General features: G+C 50.8%; 1 long non-coding RNA gene across 1 annotated transcript; it reads right to left on the bottom strand.

The window, feature by feature from the left end:
* Positions 1-7,826: 7,826 nt before the first annotated feature.
* Positions 7,827-15,213, bottom strand: LOC140694442 (uncharacterized). The gene is made up of 5 exons (XR_012070081.1): positions 15,061-15,213; positions 11,739-11,825; positions 9,347-9,480; positions 8,211-8,339; positions 7,827-7,948 (listed from the first exon to the last, which is right to left on the bottom strand). It is a non-coding gene; the product is annotated as an uncharacterized lncRNA (long non-coding RNA).
* Positions 15,214-19,911: the final 4,698 nt, after the last annotated feature.

Genomic DNA, 19,911 nt, shown 5'->3' with positions numbered 1-19,911 from the left:
GCTATTAATACAACAACACAGATGACTCTCAAAATAATTACACTGAATGAAAGAAGTCAGACAACACAGAGTAGATACTGCATGAATCTACTCATACAAGGATCTTGAAAATGCAAACCAATATGTTGTGATAGAAAGCAGATCAATGGTTTCCAGGGGAAGAGATGGGGAGGGAGGGAGGGAAAACAAAAGGCAGAAGAGAAGCTTTGTGGGTGATGGGTATGTTCACTGTCTTGAGTGTGGTCATGGTTTTTGGGGATATACTTATGTCAAAATGTATTAAGCTGTACACTTTAAACGTGTGAAAATTATTTTGCCAAGTATACCCCAAAGCTGTTTTAAGAAAAAAGGCACTTCAGGCCTGATTCACCTCAGTGCCTGATGTAGTGACATGATCAGTCCCTCACCCTGTCTGCCTAACGGGAAGGTAGAAAACCTCTCACGGAAGGTAACATATGGATTTTTCATTTGCAATGTCTGCCATGTAATAAAGAATTTCTAGACATGCAACATGTCAAGACTATATGACGGATAATATGAGAATAAGAAACATTAGACAAAGGATGCAAACCTCCAGGTGATGTAGGCATCAGGGTTACCAATAAAGGCTATAAAATACTTTTAATATATTCAAGAATATAAGGAAATGATGGGAGAATAGATAACAGGGTAAAGACTTTCACCAGAGAAATATACTGGAATGTATTTTTAAGAAAAATCTAACAGATACTCTAGAACTGAAGCTTTCAGATCTGGAAACAGGTAAACAGAGTTAATTAAGATCCCTTTTAAGTAAAACTTTCAGTAATGCCGGATAAAATACAACAACAAAAGTAACACAGAGCTAACTATGGAGAGAGAAGTTCCCAGGTGACAATACACAGGGGACACTTAAAGCCCAGAGTGGTAATCTTGTGAGCTGATGCCTCCGCACCCTGGAGGCAAGGGGTTTTAATCTGCACATAAATAGGGATACAATGTCCACTTAGGAAAAAGGGTCCATACCAGATGTAGAAGACTCCTCCTTTATATCTATATAGTCAGAGACAGAGATGTAAAGTGGCAGCAGAGGTCACAGTGACACAGGGCCCTGGGCCAAGGAGTGTGAGCACCTCTGCAAGCTGGGAAAGGTAGGAAGACGAATCCCTCCCTAGAGCCTCGGTGTGGAACTTAGCCTTGTCCACACGTTGGTTTTAGCCCACGGACATTGACTTTGCACTTCTGCACCCTAGAACAGTGGGAAGATGAATGTGTATTGCTTTAAGCCACTGAGTCTGTGGTCCTTTGTTACAACAGCAATAGGAAAGGAACTCAGGAACCAACATGAACATGAACCACTGGCTGCCTGCTGTGCTGGCAGGAAGTCCTTTGACTCTGATCCTGGAGGAGAGTCCTGTCTTCTGGCAGCATCCACAAACTACCTCATGCTAACTTGGCAGCTTGCAGAGGGTTAAATCTTAACCCTGCAGAGTTCTTGATATTTAGTTAATAAAAATGATGCTGTCATCATGGGTATTTTTCCATCTTTTAAATACACTTCAGTCTTCTAATCGAGAGACCGTGTAAATAGTTTTCAATCTTCATAATAAATAACTGATTTTATCTGGTTACTTAAATTATGAATAATAATATTCACATTTGCAAAAGTTATTAAAATCAACATTGTTTAATGAAAATATCATTTCTTTTCGCACGAACATATATTAACTACAAGAAATATTCCATGCTTTGTTCTACGATTTACTGTTAGAGCCTTAAAGAATAATATTTTCCTCAAAAGATATTACGGTGAAGGGATTTCTTTTGGTGGAACAGTTCCGGCATCAAATCTGGTGCATGGCTCAGGCCACTGGGAACATAGAGATGATAGAAATTAGGAGGCATTATAAACACAGAATCACTTTTAAAGGAATTAAAAAAACTGGATGTGTGAAAACAAAGAATCACAGAATATTCTGGTGAAATAAATGTATTTTTCAGCTTAAGCAAGACACAGGGTGAATAAATCTAAAATGAAAAAAACCACCCACAGATTAGCAGCGAGTCATGCATGCAGTGTGAATGATCAAAACCAAGTTGTTTCCAAACCAGTGTGCAGGCTTGATGCCTTCATGAATCAAATCTGTGTGGCAACAGGCCACCTCGAATACATGTTGATGAGGTATACATAAGCCCTTCACCATCCCAAATCAAAGCCCACACACGAGCCACAAGACCATCACCTACACATTTGCAAAACACACAGCATGGTGAATAGCACTTTTCTTGTTCAGTAGCCGGTGGCAGGGAACTGTGAGCAGACAGAGATACAGGGACACAGAGGCACCTCCCCTCACTCAGCTGATAAACTTCCGTGCATTCCTGGGGACAGGATTGTCATAAAATGCACCATGGATTGATCCTCCTCCTCGGAAAGGAACAGTAGGGCTGTCCTCAGGTTTGAGCAAGGGTGGCCGGAGGATCTCAGAAGAGCTGTTTCAGCACAACCAATAGAATTGTCGGCCACTGTGACCACGAGAGACAAGTCTCCTGCCATCCAGGTAGGCACTTGGGCTCCTGACAAAAGCTGGGCTCAGTAAAGGGTTGAGTAGAAGGCACACACCTGAGGGATGCCCCAGCAAGAGACAGGAGGTAGGGCCTGGTTTATACTGCTCTGGGTGTATCCCAGCCTCATCCGAATACAAAATCAGAAATTTGCAAAACAGCAGAGCTGGGATGGATCATCTACTCCAGACTCCTCACCTTACAGTTAAAAGGGTGGCAGCTCTGACAGGCAAAGCAACGTGCTAAAGGCAGAGCATGGAAGTGGCAGCGCCATATGAAACGCACCGTGCCAACCCCCGTTCAAGGGAGCTGACACTGAGGACGAGGCCAAGGTTTCCAACGAGGAGAATGAGACAATGTAAATACTGTGTTCCCCCCAAAACCCCAAATGTTTTTTTAAGGCAGAAAAATTCACCTTAACTAGCTCTCTTCTGAGGGGGCTCTCTTCTGTCTCCGTCTTTCTGTCTGTCTCCATTTCTCTCTCTCAGATACAAACACATACAATTTTGTGAAAGGTTACTTCCTGCCATACAAAGACAGAATTCACATCTTCAGAAAGACACTTGACAAATCACGTTTCTCAATTCAATTCTTTGTGTGAGGTCTGGGCAACTGGCTTATTTTCTAGAACAATCGGTGTTTCCAAAATCAGGAGACCATCTCTTCCAAAGGAAGGGTTCTGGTCCGTGTTGATGAAGTTGGGGATGTCACATTTCATGAGCCTGTTCGGCTCCTCCTCTGGCCACCGGCTGCATCTGAAGGTTTCCTTGAGCCGAATATCACTGTCAAGGGCAATGGTTGAGATACCAGCTTTGGCCTTGTCCAAGTGATCCACTTCATTCACGTAGCAGTGAAAGAGGGACTTAGATTCGTCATTGCCCTGCCAGAGAACACCTTGGGCAGCAGCAATCTTCCAAAGTCTGACACAAATCTGTTCAGTCTGAATCTGTTCTCGGGAGACTCTGCATTGCTATAAAGAAAACCAAAATAAAATATCGCTCACACTCTAGCTCGGTGACCTGAAGAATCATAGTTTTTGCCATCTACTGAGAGCAAATCCCTGCACAGATCACGCTTACAAGCACTGGAAGTGAGAGACATCAATTCTGAACACATACAAATAAACCCAAGGCAAAAGTGAGGGCCCCTGGACCATCCTGAAAAGACATCACTCCCTGAGAACCAATATTGGTGCCTCGCACACCAGTGTTTCTCAGTGGGACACTCAGATCATCTTCATAAGAATTAGTTTAAGCGCTTCTTAAAATGCAGAATTCTGGGGTGCACACCCTCAAGGTCTCCAGAGGTAGGGACCGGTAGTCTGCATTTTCATAGCCACCAAGATCACTAAACACGCTCAGATTTAGCACCGCGGTCTACATCGGGTCACCTGAGCATCGACAATGCTGTCTCACGGGGTTGGGGTGTTGCCATGTGTGTCAGGGTGCTGTCCAACCCACGTGTCTCCTCTGATTCTCAGAACTGACAGTGCAGCCCCATTGGGCAAGAAATACCACCATTTCACAATACATATGCAGGGCGCCCAACTGACAGATACAATCAGTGATAGGAGAGGGGACAAAACTCAGCTTCTTGATACCTTGTTTCACTTACTGTGGGACAAATGATCAACTCAAGGGTAATAAAGCAGTGAATGAGTGAATAACATGACTCTCGTTAGTCCCACGAGTGCCTGGAAGAGCGAGCCTGGGCACACTGAGAACCATAACAGCCCATCTAATTTATTGCCATCCTCCCCAGATCTCTGTAAAGTTTATTTCCACCCAGGCAGTGAATCCTGAAGGGCAAGAATCATGTCTGAACACAGTCTAAAATCCAGAACAGAACCTGACAACAATTAGGCTCTGGAGTCTGTGTTAAGCGAGTGTGGAATCTCAGTGATTCCAGCTCTTACATCTTGCCTTCCCATCCCACCCTTCACGATATGGCCCTTATGATCAGCTCTCCCGGGGCTGGGGCCACGGAACGCATTTACAGGACTGGAAGAATCTGATCATGTAAACCATCCCACAGATTATAATCAAGAGTCACCTGCATTTCAGGGATCAGTAATCCCAGAAGCTTTGCAGTTCAGGCAGCTGAGGGAGTTTTATATCAGCTCTGTCTTCTACTGTGACTGCCTGGGTGACATCAGACAAGGAATTCTCAAAAGCCTGAGCTTTTCCTTTCAGGAATAATCTAATTAACGAATCTCATTGACCACTCAACAAATGTGATGTGAAGATCAATGATTTACACAGGAGTACAACATTCACTAAGTAGTGGATTTAGAATCAGAGAAAAATCATATGAGAAAGATTGACAGGATGTAGCTTTAATGCGAATTTAAGTTTTCTTAACTTTCAGTAAATCATCTTCCCCTACTTATCACTTCACCCAAGTTTAAAAGATGTTTGAGAACAGGGATGAGTGTGCCAGGAATCTGTGACCCAATAAATGTCACCTAGGAAAAAGAGGGGAGTAACACATTTTTAAAAAGCATAGTGAGGATGGCGGGGCCATCCCCCAACTCCAGACTAAGAAGCTCTGAGTAATAGCTTTCCTACCTGCCTGGGGCATCAGCTGATGTGAAAACCCACCCAGAAACCTCACTGTCCAGCAGCTCTTCCATAACACAGGCTACAATTTCTCAGAATTAAGAATTGCGTCCAGTAACCACTTCGCTGAAGAATAAACACAAAGGAGAACAAGAGAGTTCTGCCCCTCCCAAGGGGAGAGCCCAGACCTTGGGCTGCATGCACTGCGCCCACCTCCCAGGAGAAGAATAAACTGGAGAAAGGAGTTCTGTGAAACTGGGGCAGCAAATGTTGAGATGGGAACAAATTGACCAGCTGGCCAGGGACAGCCCCCTCTGTCGCTGCCTTGGCGGCTGCCTCAACCCCATCAGCCCATCCTGCCCACCTCCGGTGGCTAAGCTGTCAGGGAAACTGCTTTGCGACCTGGGGCAACAGAGGCTGCCCTCAGGCCAAGCTGCGGAAGAGATGGGAGCTAAACCACCAGCTCCCAAGCGGCAGGCTCCATACCCCCGCCAACACATCGATGCCCCCGCACCATACTGCAACCCCGGGGAAATATGACCCGGAGAAGTGTGACCTGGGAATGAGGGGCAGCAGAGGCCGCCCCCACGTCAGGCCTCCAGAGAGATGGGAGCTTATCCTCCAGCTCGCCAGGGGCAGCCCCCTTCTCCTATCTACCCCCTGATGTCACCGCGCCCACCTCCCAGGAGCAACCTGACCTGGTGTGGGGTGTCAGGCGAATCTTGGGCGGGAGGGGCCGTCCCCAGGCCAGGTCAGGGGAGAAGAGAAGAAGTGGCCCCATTAGGAGGGGCAGCCAGACGTCGCAGTTGCCTCTGCCCCTCGACAGCATCGCGCCCGCCTCCCAGGAGCAAGCTGATCTGGAGACGGGCATCCGGCTTCTTTGGCAGCAGAGGACTCCCCCAGGATTGGCCGTGGGGAAGATTGGAGCAAATTGACAGGCTCCGCACTGCAGGTCCTCTACCCCCGCGGTCGCCACCCCCGCACTTTAAAGGCACCGCCCAGGGCGCCCCTCCCTCAGCAGGCTGAATGGGACAGGTGTGTCTGGCGATCTGGGGCAGGAGAGGCCACTCCCACACCAGGCCATCGGGGAGACGGGAGCCAATCCACCAGCTCCCCAAGGCAGCACCCTACCCCCCGCAGCAGCCACCACTCTTGCCGATGACCACACAGTGGCCTCCTCTAGGGAGCAGGCTGACCTGGAGATGGACGTCCGGCGAACTTGGGACAACAGGGACCGACCCCAGGGCAAACCATGGGGGGAAATGGGAGCAAATGGACCCGCTCAATGGGAAAACCTGCCGCTGCTGCCACCACCCCCAACGTACCACGCCCGCCTCCCGGGGTCAGGCTGACTAGGATACACGTGTCCCGTAACCCAGGGCAACAGAGACCTCCCCCAGGACAAGCCGCGGGGAACATGGGAGCAAATGGGCCGCTCCCCCGCTGCAGGCCGGCGACCCCCGCCCCCACCACCCCTCCACCCTGACTACCCTGCCTCCCGCCCCCAGCAGACAAAGTGGGACAGGGGTGTCCCGGGACCTGGCGCAGCAGAGGCCGCCTGCAGGCCACACAGCACAGACAAGGGAGCTAATCCACAAGCTCTCCCGGGGCCGCCTCCCTATCCCAGCAGCCACAACCTCACCAGCCCCCTGACCGCACCACACCCATCTCCAAGGAGCAAGCTCACCTGGAGTCAGACCTCAGGCAAATCTCCAGCGGCAGAGGGGCGCCCCCAGGCCAGGCCGCGGGGGAGAGAAATGGAGCAGCTCCCTGGAACGGACCCCCTCCCCCTGCCGCCGCTGCCCCCGCCTCCCAGGAGCAAGGTCACCTGGAGACCAGCGTCCCGCCTCTAGGGCAGCAGAGGCCACTCCCAGGCTCCGCCGCGGGGGAGAGCGGGGAGAATTGACCGGCTTCCCCTCGGCAGCCACCCTATCCCTGTGGGCCCCGCACCTTAACGACACCGCCTCCACTCCGCACTCAGCAAGCTGAGTGGGACAGGCGTGTCCGGCGACCTGGAGCAGCACAGGCCACTCCCAGGCCAGGCAGCCGGGACAAGGCAGCTATTCCACCAGTTCCTCAGGGGCAGCCCCGCTCCGCCCCCCTGCCGCTGCCGCCGCCCACTGACCTAACCTCCCCACCTCCCAGGAGCAAGCTTACCTGGAGTCCAACATCTAGCGAATCTTTGGCGGCCAAGGCCCCCCCAGGCCAGGCTGCAGGGAAGAGAAGAAATCGACCGGCTTGCTCGGGCAGCCTCCCACCCGCCGCCACCACCGCCGCCGCCGCCGCCGCCGCCGCCGCCCCAAACCATTCCACCAGCCTCCCAGGGTCAGGCTGACTGCGAGGATATGCACCTGCCTTCTGATCCTACCCAAGTGCCTGAGCACCTCCCTGCACCCCTACACTCCCTGCACCTTTACACCCCTGCCACTCTCTGCACTTCTGCACTGCCTGCACTTCTGCACCCCTGCACCCCGCATCCCCTGAACTACCTGCTCCCTCCACAGCCCCTGCACCCCTGTCACCAGTTACACTTTTGCACTGCCTACACTTCTGCACCCCTGCATGTCCCACAAACCACTTCTTGGGCCTGTGGCAGAGTCTCTGCTGTTAGACCAATGCCCAGGAACTCACATCTTTGCCAGTATATGATGCATCAGTGGACGTCTGGGGTTGGCTGCAGGAAGGTACATGTTCCCGGTCACTAGCCTGGGCCGCTAGAGTGACCTCTGTGAGGTCACCGAGGACGGGCTCAGAGATGATGTTTTCCGGGAAGAGAGGAGTTGAAACCGGTCTTGAGGGCAGAGCTGTGCTCACAAGGCCGTCCACGCTTCATGTTTTACACAAGGCTTCGGAGAATTGAAATGGATCCAGCCAAGTAAGACCAGCCTGCTGTGCGCCCACCTCAGTCCTGGGCTCTGAGGCAGACCGACTGGCTCCCACCGTCAGGACCCAGTTTGGGCACCTGAATGGTCCCTTGTAGGCATCCTATCACTTCTCAGGAAGAAGTCTGGCTGCTTCCACCCCATGGTCCTCCCTCCCACTGTGCTGGCCTCAAGAAGATTCCTTATTTGGGGAAGAAGACAGCCCACCCCCTACCCCACCCCTCACCTTTCTCTATCCCAGGCTGGTGCTTTCTCTGCCCATCAGAGTCTGGAAAGCCATTCCTCTTCAGTTATGTCCCTTCTGAGATGGACTTGCTTCCACTCAATTCTAGGCGAGGATGCACCATGGAATGCACTGGGTAAGAGAACCAAAATAAATAGTTTCTTCTGTGAGGTTTTCTGTTTATCTACTGGGGCTGGGCTGTGTGTAGTTTGCTACAGCTATTCGTGCGAGAGGCTAAAGCCGCCTGTGTGTCCTTGTTTTCATCTCCCCGCTACCTTTGGGTTTTCTCTAGACACTCCTGAGACATTTATTTCTTTTAATTTTATTCCTGTTATTACACAGAGGCCCTACTGTCATGGAGGCAAGGTGTTGGGGGAGCGGGACAGAGCAGGGCATCTGCAGTCCTGTGAGTAGTTCTCATTGAGCCTGTGCCCTGAGCTGTGACCTCCACAAGTGTGTCTCTTTCCCCCCACCCCAATTTGGGTGACACAGAAGGGATTTCCCTTCTCCCAGGTTGTTTAGGCTCTGGTAAAATAATTTCTCATTAAAAAAAAACAAACAAATAACAACTTCCCCCCAATGAAACAGAATGTTCTGGGTGTATTTCAAAAGAGCTATTTTCTCCTTTCCAGGCAGGAAGCATGAGGAGTTTTTCTCTGACCTTCATTCTGAGAACAGGACACGGTCCTGGATTTAAAATGCATGAAAAAGAGCATGGGGCCCCTTTGACTGGCCCCCTGTAGTTGTCACACTCAGACTTCCCCAAGCTGAGCCTCCTGCTGGCCTCATGGACCTGTTAAATCTCCCTGCCCCCGGGGTTCTTACAAAAGCGGGTTCTGCCCTGGGAACTGTGACTCTCCAAGCCTGCTCAGCTGCCTCTCTGGTTTGGGAGCAGCTTTTCCCCTCAGTTTTCTGGGATCTAAGAAGAGCAGTGGGTTTGCAGCTCCCTCAGTTCTGGTGTTGTTTTCAGGACAGAAGGAGCAATTTCTCAGCTCCACACGAGCTGGACCAGAGGCTGAAATCCTCCCTTCCTCTGCCTCCGTGCAATCAGTGGCTGTGGTTCTAGCTGAGTTTCTAAAGATGCGGATTTAGAAACACACATCCCAGCCCCTTAAGGAGCATACAGTCCCATAAATCACCCCAGTTTCCACTGGTAATTACGGAGCCGATGAGGACACGGGTTTCGGGACCACAGAGGCCTGACTGCACGACTTGCTCCGTGGCATTAACGTGGTTGCTCTGGGCCTTGTCTGAAGTGGCTTGCTTACCGCACCTGGTATGTGGGAAACACAAAATAAGTACTAGAACCTTCACTTTTTCTCCCTCCAGGGCCTTCAAACATAGGAAGTAATAAGAGAACTCAGATGGCCTAGTCACCACAATGAGGTCCGACCAGTCTGGCTCTCCTGAGTGATGGGCACTGACTTGCACCTTAACTCGGAATAGTAGGGGACCCGCCTTCCTCTAACTGGGCATCTCCGCACAGCGGGCACGCCCTCGGCTGAGACGGGGCCAGCTCCCCCTTTGAGGTGTGTGCTAGTGGCTTCAGTGTGACCTGGCCCTGCCGGGACGTGAACCTGCAGTGAGAGAGGTGGAGGGTCGGATGGAGGGGGGTCCCTTCTGGGGTGGCAGGGGGCCCGGTAGCACCCAGCCCGTCCTGGTGCCTGGGGCTCCCTAACACCTCCTACAGCTCCTGGGTTGGCTCCGGTACTGGCCACTCCACACACCCTCCCAGTATCTTTTCATTAAGCCCCTTTTTCGCTTTTATCAGCGAGAAGTGGCTTCTGTTGCTTGTTCAGTGAAATAGTGCATCAGGAAACCAGACTATTTCTAACATCAGTAAAATACTAACCTCGGTCAGCTCGCCGGGCAGACCGCGCAGCACAGAGGCCTGCACAGGGCTGTGCGAACGGCTTATGTGAAGGGCCCTCATCATCTGTCTTCAGAGATACAGAAGCTGGTGGTTCAGGTAAAACCTCAGGGAGGGATTGAGGAACCCAAAGCTGGTTGGTTTCAAAGGCTAACTGGTCAGACCAGACCCCTGAGCTGTGGTCAGAAGCCTAGCTCAACATCCCGCAGACTCAGCGCCCTAAGTGCCGGGTGGGGCCGGTGCTGTTCCCTTTGCAGGCTCTCGTTGGGGATTCACTGTAGCCCCTTAAATGCAGCAGAGATTCCAGCCCCCTTAGCCCCCACCCTGAGTGTTCCATGACACAAATCCCGGGAGTGTTTAATTTGCATCTTTGTTTAGGAGGATGAAGGAGGGGCAAGAGGAGACATAAATTCATACTGACTGACACATGGTCAGTCAGTACGTCCTCCACGGAGAGCTATGTGCTCCCACAGTGGTGGCTGGGGGCTGAACAGAGACCCTCTGCTGGTCCCAGAGGTACTCGCTCCTCTGGCCACAACTGATGGGTTGGACAACAGATCCAGAGGGAGGCAGAGCATCTTTCCTTGGAATTTGGAACTGACATACAGAAATCATGTTCACTCATCTGGGGATGGCGGAGGGGAGGGGCGGTGTTTGGAAATCAAATGAAACCAGAGCATGAGAGAAAGTTAGAAGTGAAAGAGCGAGAGACACAGAGACTGAGCTTGTGAGAGCAAATAGTCAGAAAGAAGGCAAACAATCAGGGGACAGAGGAATTCCAGCTCCTGACTGTCTAGTCTGTCCCAGCCCATCAATGACCCCGCGGGATGCTTAATAACATTCCAGTTTTGCAGATTAGGAAACAGGCTGAAAGAGGTGGGGGCTGGATTTGGGTGCACAGTTAATTCAAGTGCCACTGGACCCCTCACTTCCCATTGCCTGAAGGCACCCTAATCCACACTGGGACTCCTGCGGTCCCCTGACAGTCCAGCACCCTGATCAAAGGGCCCCTGCGGGAGTGGGAACCCCTCTGAGTGTGGACAGTTCCCTGCTCCGAGATGCCATGCATCAGCAGGCTCCCACTCACCACAGGTTAACATCACCCCAGCTGTGCAGTCTCCCGACCCGCTTCCCTTCCTGCCAGGCACCCCCGTCCTTCCCACCGAGTGTACTGCAGGGATTTAGGCACAGGGATGCCCAAATCAACACGAGCCCACCGGCTGTACAAACAGCAGACTCCCAGCCCCACCTGGGTTCCGAGGGGACAGTAGGCGTCCTTAACTTTCATGTGTCTAAGACAACTTTCTTCTTCAGCTGGAGGTTATAGAGAAAAATAAAAGGTCCAAAACATAGTTCGGTGAGGAATTCCTCCATGGACCTGACTCCAGAAACTACAACCAGGTGTACCTACCCCCCAGACTTGGGGTGAAGGTGGATTATTGATCAGCACAACCCCTGGTGGCCCAGCTCCTCGGCTTGGCTGCCCAGAGGGGGCTGGGGGAATGGGTAAGGCCAGGGCACTCAGGAAAAGCACAGAGGATCTGACCTCTCCCCTCTGCACTCGTAAACCCTTCCCCAAATCTCAAGGAATCGGACAGAGAGCCGCCACAACAATAAGGAGATGCTCCCATCTCTTCACTCAGTCCTGTCGGTTCACTTACATGCTGAGCATCCACTGGGTCCCAGGACATGACACATAGGATGGCCGATGGGACAGGCTTAGTCCTTCCCCCTGGAACCTGTTCAATCTGATCAAAGAATGATCACTCATAAAGAGTTTCTCAAAGTTATACAGAGACCAAATACCAACTGCAGAGTGAACCAAATTTAAAAATATATATGAAGATCCCCCAGTCTCCCCGCCTAACGTTAACAGCATAAAGCAAAAAATTCTTGCCTTTAATCACCAAGGAAGTTGTCACCCCCCTCTCAGGTGGAAAGGAGAGTTATTCTTTGAGCACGACACAGAAATGCTCCATCGGAATGGACCAGGGCATCTACATTCATTCAGCAAATGTGTATAAGCTCCTACTACGTACAGGAATCTCCTAACTAGACCCGTTCCCAAGGCTCTAGGGCTTTATCAGTCAACAAAATAGACATGACTCCCCATCACTGGGGGCTCAGAATTTTAGCAGAGGAAACAGGCAGCATGTTGGGGGTAGCAAGAGTTTGGAAAAATTTTTAAAAAAGAGTGATATGAGCAAACTCGGGTGATGGCCGTGGGGTGGGAGGCAGGCAGGAGGGTATAAGGCAATCCTGGCAGATCTCATGGAGTAATGAACTTGAAGCAGAATGGATCCGGAGGAAGAAGGAAGAGCCAGAGCCTGAGGCCCCCAGAGTGAGGGGGAGAGTGTGGGCGGAGAGGCAGAGCACTCCGGGCGGGTCCTGAGCCTTCGTGACGGACTTTGGCTCCTAATGAAATGGTGACACTTTTAGTGAGTTTTGAGGGGAGGGGTGATGTAGTCCAACTTATGCTTTTGTGTTTGTGTTTTTTGGGGGGAGGTAATTTATTTATTTTAATGAAGGTGCTGGTGATTGAACCCAGGATCTCATGCATGCTAAGCATGTGCCCTACCACTGAGCTACACCCACCAACCCCAATATATGTTTTTACAGGCTCCCTCTGACTCTGTGTGGATGAGAGATTGTAGGAAAGCAAAGATGGAAACAGGAGGCTATTGGTGTCCAGGAAAGGCTGAAGGTGGCTCTTAGGAGGGCGGGGAGCAGAGAGCAGGTATTTAATGAAGACAGAGTATCCAGAATTTTCTAACAAGCTGGATTTGCTGTCTGTGAACGTAAGAGAAAGAGAGAGAAAGGACATGATTCCAACATCTGGACCTGGAAATGGTAGGGATGTCCTCTCCATCCACAGGGGATGGGACAAGGTGGGGCTGAGCAGGTGGAAAGGGGATGGTATCAGCTCAGTTCTTCAATGTCATGGTTAAGGGGTGTATTACATATTGCCACAGAAGTGCCTAATAGGCAGAGGAATCTGTTTTCTTTTTCTTTTTAACATTTAAAAATATAATTTAATTGTATTAATTGTATTAAGTGAATGATTTGGGAATTTCGTTTCATGCCAAGGTATATGTCATATACAGCCAAATGGAAAATATATCAAAAAAGGGGAGAAATGAGGGCTTTCACATAAACTGACTGTCCGTAACGTAGGTAAAATTTCAATAAAACCAGTCTTCAGTGCAAAAACCTCATCTCGGTGTTACATAAAAATAAATGATAAATGACTATGTTGATGTATCATTATTTCATTTTACATAATAGCCCCAAACTAACACAGTGTTTAACTATGAGGCTTGTAGAAATACTATTCGCTTTATTCACATAAATACAGAATTGCATAAATGTTCTAAGGTAGAATTAGCATCTTAGTGGAAATAATACATATTTGAGCATTTTACATGATATATATGTACTGTTTCAAAATTTGGAAAAGTAATTACATAGTAGAACATATGTATGAATGTGAAAGAAAGATGAATGAAAGGAAAAGAATGTGAGTCTCAGGGATAAAGGTCCAGATGGAAAGGGGAAATCAGGGAATTTTGGAGAAATCGAGAAATTGATGGCATGCCAATTTCCAAGGCTGGGTTGCTTCCACCAAAGGAATAGCAGAGAGAGAGAGGAGAGGCCCAGGAACTGACCCTGGGGCACACCCACAGTATATGTTTGGAAAAAAGAGGAGACATTGGCAAGGGACCAGCCAGCAGGACAAAAGCAGAAACAGACAGAGTGATGGGCTGGAGGTTGAGTGAAACAGGAACATGGGGTAGGAGGGATGGAAGAGCTGGGTCAAATGCTACCAAGGGACCACGCATGATGAGGAGTCAAAATTGACCACTATATTTAGCAACATGGGGTCACTGATGGCCTTGACAGGGCAGTTTCCATAGAGCGAGGGATCAGGTGAAAAGCCAGAGTGGGTGTAAAAGGGGATGGCTCAAGAGAAGATGCAGACAGTGAGTTTAAACAACTCCTTAAAGATTTGCTGCAAAGACACAGGGTGGCAATTTGTGGGGGTGAATTAGGGTCAAGGAATGCTGTTTGTTTAAGAGGATGGACGTTTATATACTGATGGGTGCCAACTAGCAGGAGAACAAAATAGATGAGGCAGTGAAAGAGAGGATGGTTTTGGGAGTGACAACCCAGAGAAGATGGGAGGGATGGGGCCCCAGGGACTTTTGGAGGAACTGGCTTTCGATGCCACTTTTAATAAGCGGTGGGGCACCGAGAGTGAGGTCACAGACATCAGAAAGCGAGCGGATGTGCTAGGAGTTGCTTGTGAAATTTCTCTTCTGTTGGCTTGTTTGCTTGTTCAAAGTAGAAAAGTAACCTTACCAGCTGAGGAACAAGGAGGAAGAAAGAGTTACTGGAGCCATGAGCAGAAGATAAGAAAGAGCCTTCCAGGGAGAATGGGACAGTAAAAATGGCAGGTGGAGGCGGGTGAGTGAGCTCCCAGAAAGTTACTTTTTCTCTTTGACGTCCCCAAATGTGTGATGTGTGATTACCCTTCCTGCTGTCTACAAAAGAAAAATTAATTATGGTTCAGAGGAAATGCTATTTCATTCTAAGAGCCTGCCTGTTTCTCAGGAATGGTCATCTTAAACTGCAAATGTTCAAAAAATGTTGAAAAGATGAACCTGTGTACCTAAAATCCCCTATTTTCTATTAATCTGGTTACTACTTAGTTCCCCTTTCAATAACACATAGCCAATACTGCCATGATGGAGGTACATCGATGCTTAAAAGGAAATGAGATCTGTATCCTTTTGCTAAATTCCATGGCTTCCTTAAAATGCAGTTCCCCTTGGAATTTAGGAATGTCTGGTATAAGATGTGAGAAACAGTTTGAGAAAATCCCAGCTCAGAATTACACAGCACAACCACATCTCACAAGTATATACAGCCGTAAAAAAGTTTAAAAGCAAGACTCCGTAACTACTCTTAAAGACTTTTGCAAACCTGGGCCTGCCAAGATGTTTCCAAACTGGAAAGGAACTCCAATCACTTGCCTGGCACCGGACCAGAGGCTGGCCAGCCTTTTCTGTAAAAGCGAGAGAGTAAATATTTTCAGTTTTGCAGATCATTTTGTTGTAAACATGCAGGTCTGCAATAAGAAAGCAAAGAGCACTGGGAGACAGGAAACAAATGGGCATGCCCACACACTCCCTTCCACTCAGGGCAGCTTCTCTGTGGTGGGGAGCTTTGCCACAATCACTTGCTTCTTTGTTTCCATTGGTTTCTTGGTTTTCACCTTACTGCTCAAGCTCAGAACTTCAGGTGGGCCTGGTCCTTCAGCATCCATGCAGAGAGATGGCTGAGCGGGAGTGGGAACCCCACCTGATGGAGAAAAGAGATTGCTGGGAGGGACATTGCGGTGGCCACCATGACACGAGACAATCACACCTTCCGAGGTGAAAGGGAACGAAGACAAGGGAAGGACACAGCAGTGGGACCCCTAGGTCACCTGCCAGGCTTGCTCTCCCTCCACGGCCACCCTGGGGGCCTGGGGGGGGTGTTGGGCTTCAGCTGCGGTGAGTAGGATGAAGGGACTCAATATAAAGGACCCTCCACCTCCTCACTAGGTTCCAAATGCAGCCCCTTTAAATTCACCCTCTGAGTTTCTGGAACTCAGCTGGAAGAATACATGAGCAGGCCAGAACCAGAGCCCAAGCCAAACACGACAGGGGTCTCGTGGGGCTGTAACCCCGTGCCCAGTGGTCGGGAACTCCTTGCAAATCTGCAGAAATCCCTGTTCCGCCTCATTCCTGGGAGAAACCCCAGATCTCCTTCTGCTCTGTCTGTTCTTCTATTGAGGCTATTGTCCTGGAGGGATGCAGAGTCCTTGAACCTGGCCCTCCAAACGTGCATTAGCAGCCTGTTCAATAAAACAAATTATGCACTTTTTCACATTTGCCAGTAGTTTGATTCCAGAAAGGCTGTGGGACTCATTCTCACAGTCTCCTGTGCCCCCACCACATGGTGGCCTTCTCCTCATGGAAACACGATTTCCCACAACTGCACCCTGCCTCCCAGCTTGTCAGAGGGGAGTGTCCCACAAAGACACAGGTGTTTGTGAGGATCCTGTCCCCCAGCAGAAAGCCTGCTCCTGGAGCCACGGACAGGGATCTGGCCTCCTGAGCCGCTCAGCTCTAATTCAAAGCCTAAAGTGGGGGCCGTGAACATGGCTGAATGACTTTCTGAGTCACCTGGACTGGAGGGGACTGATTTTTCTTTCCAGGAATGGAGGTATCGCAGTCTCCAATTTTAGGGCTGACATTGACGATGGATCTAGTTCCCCCCACTACACCGCAGGAAGGAGAGGCCCTTCCAACCCACAGCATGGAAAACCAGCCCAAGGGAGTACTGAAGCAGTGCCATCGCTGCCAGGTCCAGCATCCCTGCAGAGTGGCCTCTGCCCCTGAATGAGCCCCTTCCCAGGGCCTTTCTTGCCCCGACACCACCACATCCCAGGCTGTGCCAGAGCCCTGCGGCTCTGCGTGTCCAGGGCACAGAGGTGGGACCTGAGCCAGGTGTCCCCTGGGCCTCAAGGGGGAGAGGTCTGCTTCTGCATCAGGGGAAGGTGACCCCACAAGGCTGGCAGGACACTCTCAATATGGACCACCAGGAGCCTTGGGAGCAGTTTCCCTGCAGGTGTTAAGAGCCATCATCAGGAGGGAAGGCCCCTCTTTGTGCAGACCATCCCGCAGTGCGGGGCCCACGTGCAGACCACAGAAATCTACATGCCCCCAGGATACCCCAGGCAACCTCACAACTTCGTCACTTGGTGACCTGGGTACCACGATCTCCTTGGCAATCCCATGAGGGTGGTCCTTGCAGGCATGTTCTAAATGTGCTCCTGTTGAGAAAGATTCTAGTCCTGCAGTGACCCCCACAGCAGCCAGCTCCCCTGTGCATGTCCAGGGACAAATGACAGCAATTTATTGCCAGGAACCGTGATGAACAAGGGGGTGGGATTCCATACTAAGTTCAGGATCCTGGAAACTCACTCTGCACCCCAAAAAGCATCCATGAGAAATGTGTGTATTGGGATGTCTGTGCCCCTAGAAGAGCTGTTCCTGAGGGCTCCTGGGACCCTCCAGCCCCTCTCAAGGTTCTCAGATCCTGGGTCTAAATTTCTATCTGCATCTTTTGGTGTACAGCCACCTGTGTCTCGTGGTCACGGGTCACTTTATTGCATGACTTGTCATGTTCTTAGTGCTCGTCCCCCACCCCTGCACTAGACTCCCAAGATGTTCCCACTGACCCTTGGCTCCCTGGGTGGGTCAGGGGGCCCTAAGTCTGCACCCTTCACTCTCCTCCTCTACCCCCACCCCTGGGGCCACCCCTAGGTGGACTGGGAGGTGTTTGTAAATGAGTCTTACACAAGGACATGTCTGGACAATGCAGGACCCCACCCCCGGAAAACACACCTGCTCCCTTCTCTAAAGAGGACCCCACAGCCCCACATTGCCTCCCAGGGGTCTACTCAGGACACAGTCCCCAGTTCTGGGCAAGGCGTCTCCCTGGAATCCTTGCTTCCAGGAAGAGTCTCTCTGTCCTTCTTCAGAGTTTAGAGTTGTTCCCATGTCCCTGACCATCAAGATGCCCAGCACAGTCCCTTCAGTGACCTGGAGAGACAAGGAATTTATGTGGCCACAGGTCTCACAGGACACACGTGCTGGGACCCCAGGCCAAAGGGCCGTTCTTCTGCCTTCTCAGGTGTGGCTCCCATGGTACCTTTTTGCAGGGGGCCCAAACGGGGAGTGTGGCCCAAAGCAGTTCATGGGGCTCTCTGGGCAGGGAAGACTTGGGCCAGGTGGCCTTGCCTGGTTTCCCTGCTGGGCCTCTCTGAAAACCCCCGCTCCTCTGGCTGTGGCTGGAGGCCCCCCAAACCTCAGGGCGGGGCCCTTTCTCTCAGCCTCCACTGACTCCAAAGCCACGCTGGTGCTGACGAGGGGAAAGAGCTTTCGTGCCTTCTTGTGGCCAAGTTGCCACAAGTGGATGCTCCAGGGAGCTAGAGAGAGGTAGCACTTGCTCAGGTGTGAGTGGTTAAGCAACTTGACACCCTGTCAACTAGCCTTAAACATTGGAAAGAGGACTTTCCCGGGAAAGCTGGAAGTTACTTTCAGTAACTTGTCTAAAGATTTCTTTTTTTTTCCTCTTAAATACTCATAAAACCTCTCCCAGGTCATTCCTGGTATGGACCATTATCCAGGGATCAATCAGGAAATGCAGGAGGAGAGGGGTGGGGGTGGGGGAGAGGGGAGGGTAGATCAGAGCCCACGGAGAGGAGATGCCCCTCCCAGGAGCCACACACTGGGCAGTGGCTGCTGGCATCCAGCTCTCCTGTTCTCAGGCCCATTTCATCTGCGGGGTTTTCCAAAAAACAATGGTGGAAGGGCCATGGAGGACACCTAGACCTTCCAGAATAGGCAGGGGGAACAGAGTCACCATGCTGGCCCTGGGCTTGGAGACAGACCTGCAATGGAGACCACAGGCTTCAGAGAAGCCAGTTTCGAAATAAAGGCAGTATGCGGTGGAATACCCGGTTCGAGCAAGTGCTTCATCATAGACATGTAATTTACATAGTTCTCACCACGAAATTCTGTGTTCCCAACACTCTACATGAATGACGGCTTCAACACACATTCATTTCTGAGATGTGAACAAGTATAGAGCCGCTCTTTCATCCAGCATAATGGGCATGGTTACACCTAGGAATGCTTACCAAGATTTCTCAGCAAGAGCCAATTTCGAAATAAAGGCAGTTTGCCCAGGAAAAGCCTGTTGGAGTGAGGGCTTCCCCATACACATGTAATTTATATAGTTCCCCTCACCATGAAACGCTGTTCCCAACATACTACATGCATGAAGGCTTCGACACACATTCAGTTCTAAGATGTAAGCATGTGGAGAGCCGCTCTTTCATTCAGCACAAAAGGCATAGTTACACCCAGGAAGATTTACCCAGATTTCTCAGCTGGTTCCTTCACCGAGATTCAAAATAAAGCAGTTTGTGCTGGGAAAGCCTGTTGGAGCGTGTTCAGAGCTGTTTCGGGCTCTGCCCCAGCTAGAGGGTGCAAACCCCAACCTCCAGAAAGAGGGACCAGGACCCCACCCGCCAGGTGGCGTTGCCTTTGTTGGGGAACAGTGATCTCTGGGTTAGATATTTTGCGGCTCTCTCTAAAAACTGCTTTGACTTAAGTTTACATCCTAGTTACCAGTTCCAGGGCAACAGAAAAAACATACCCTACATCCCTTTGCACTCAAATCTCCCCCAAAGAGCAAATATTTACCCATAAAAATACCAGTTGCTCTTCTAAGGCCCCCTAAATACCCAGCAGTGTGGGCGGTGCACTCTTGATCAGGGACAGGAGGAGAGGGAACAGCGGTCCTCCGGCAGGCTTGGCCTGGTGTGGCAGCTGCACTGTGGGTGCGTGGTGGGGAGGGCATGCAGGCAATCCATTTGAGGGGCCTCTGTGCACGCCTGCATTATGGTCTGAGGTTTCATACAACGGCTCCAGGCATCCTAACTGGTCAGATACAGCCCCCACCCTCGGGCTGGAACCACCAGGAGCTAAGTACCTGTAACAGGGACAGTGCCTGGTGTGGGGAGAGGTCATGGGACACTCTGGGGCAGGGGCGGTGGTGCTGGGGAAGGCAGGGGATGCAGTGAAGGGTGGAGGGAGCAGGGTCCTTTGCTTGGGGGTGAGAGTTCTTTGGGAGACCACAGAGCATGGCACACACCATCCCCACACCATACCGCAAATTCCTAGCCCAGCCAACACAGGGTCTGCTCTGCACCCTCTC

The sequence above is a fragment of the Vicugna pacos genome, unplaced genomic scaffold (assembly GCF_048564905.1).
Source record: "Vicugna pacos unplaced genomic scaffold, VicPac4 scaffold_21, whole genome shotgun sequence".
NCBI classification, from domain to species: Eukaryota; Metazoa; Chordata; class Mammalia; order Artiodactyla; family Camelidae; genus Vicugna; species Vicugna pacos.
The sequence above is the reverse complement of the archived record's forward strand: the minus strand, read 5'-3'. Positions and strand labels throughout refer to the sequence as shown.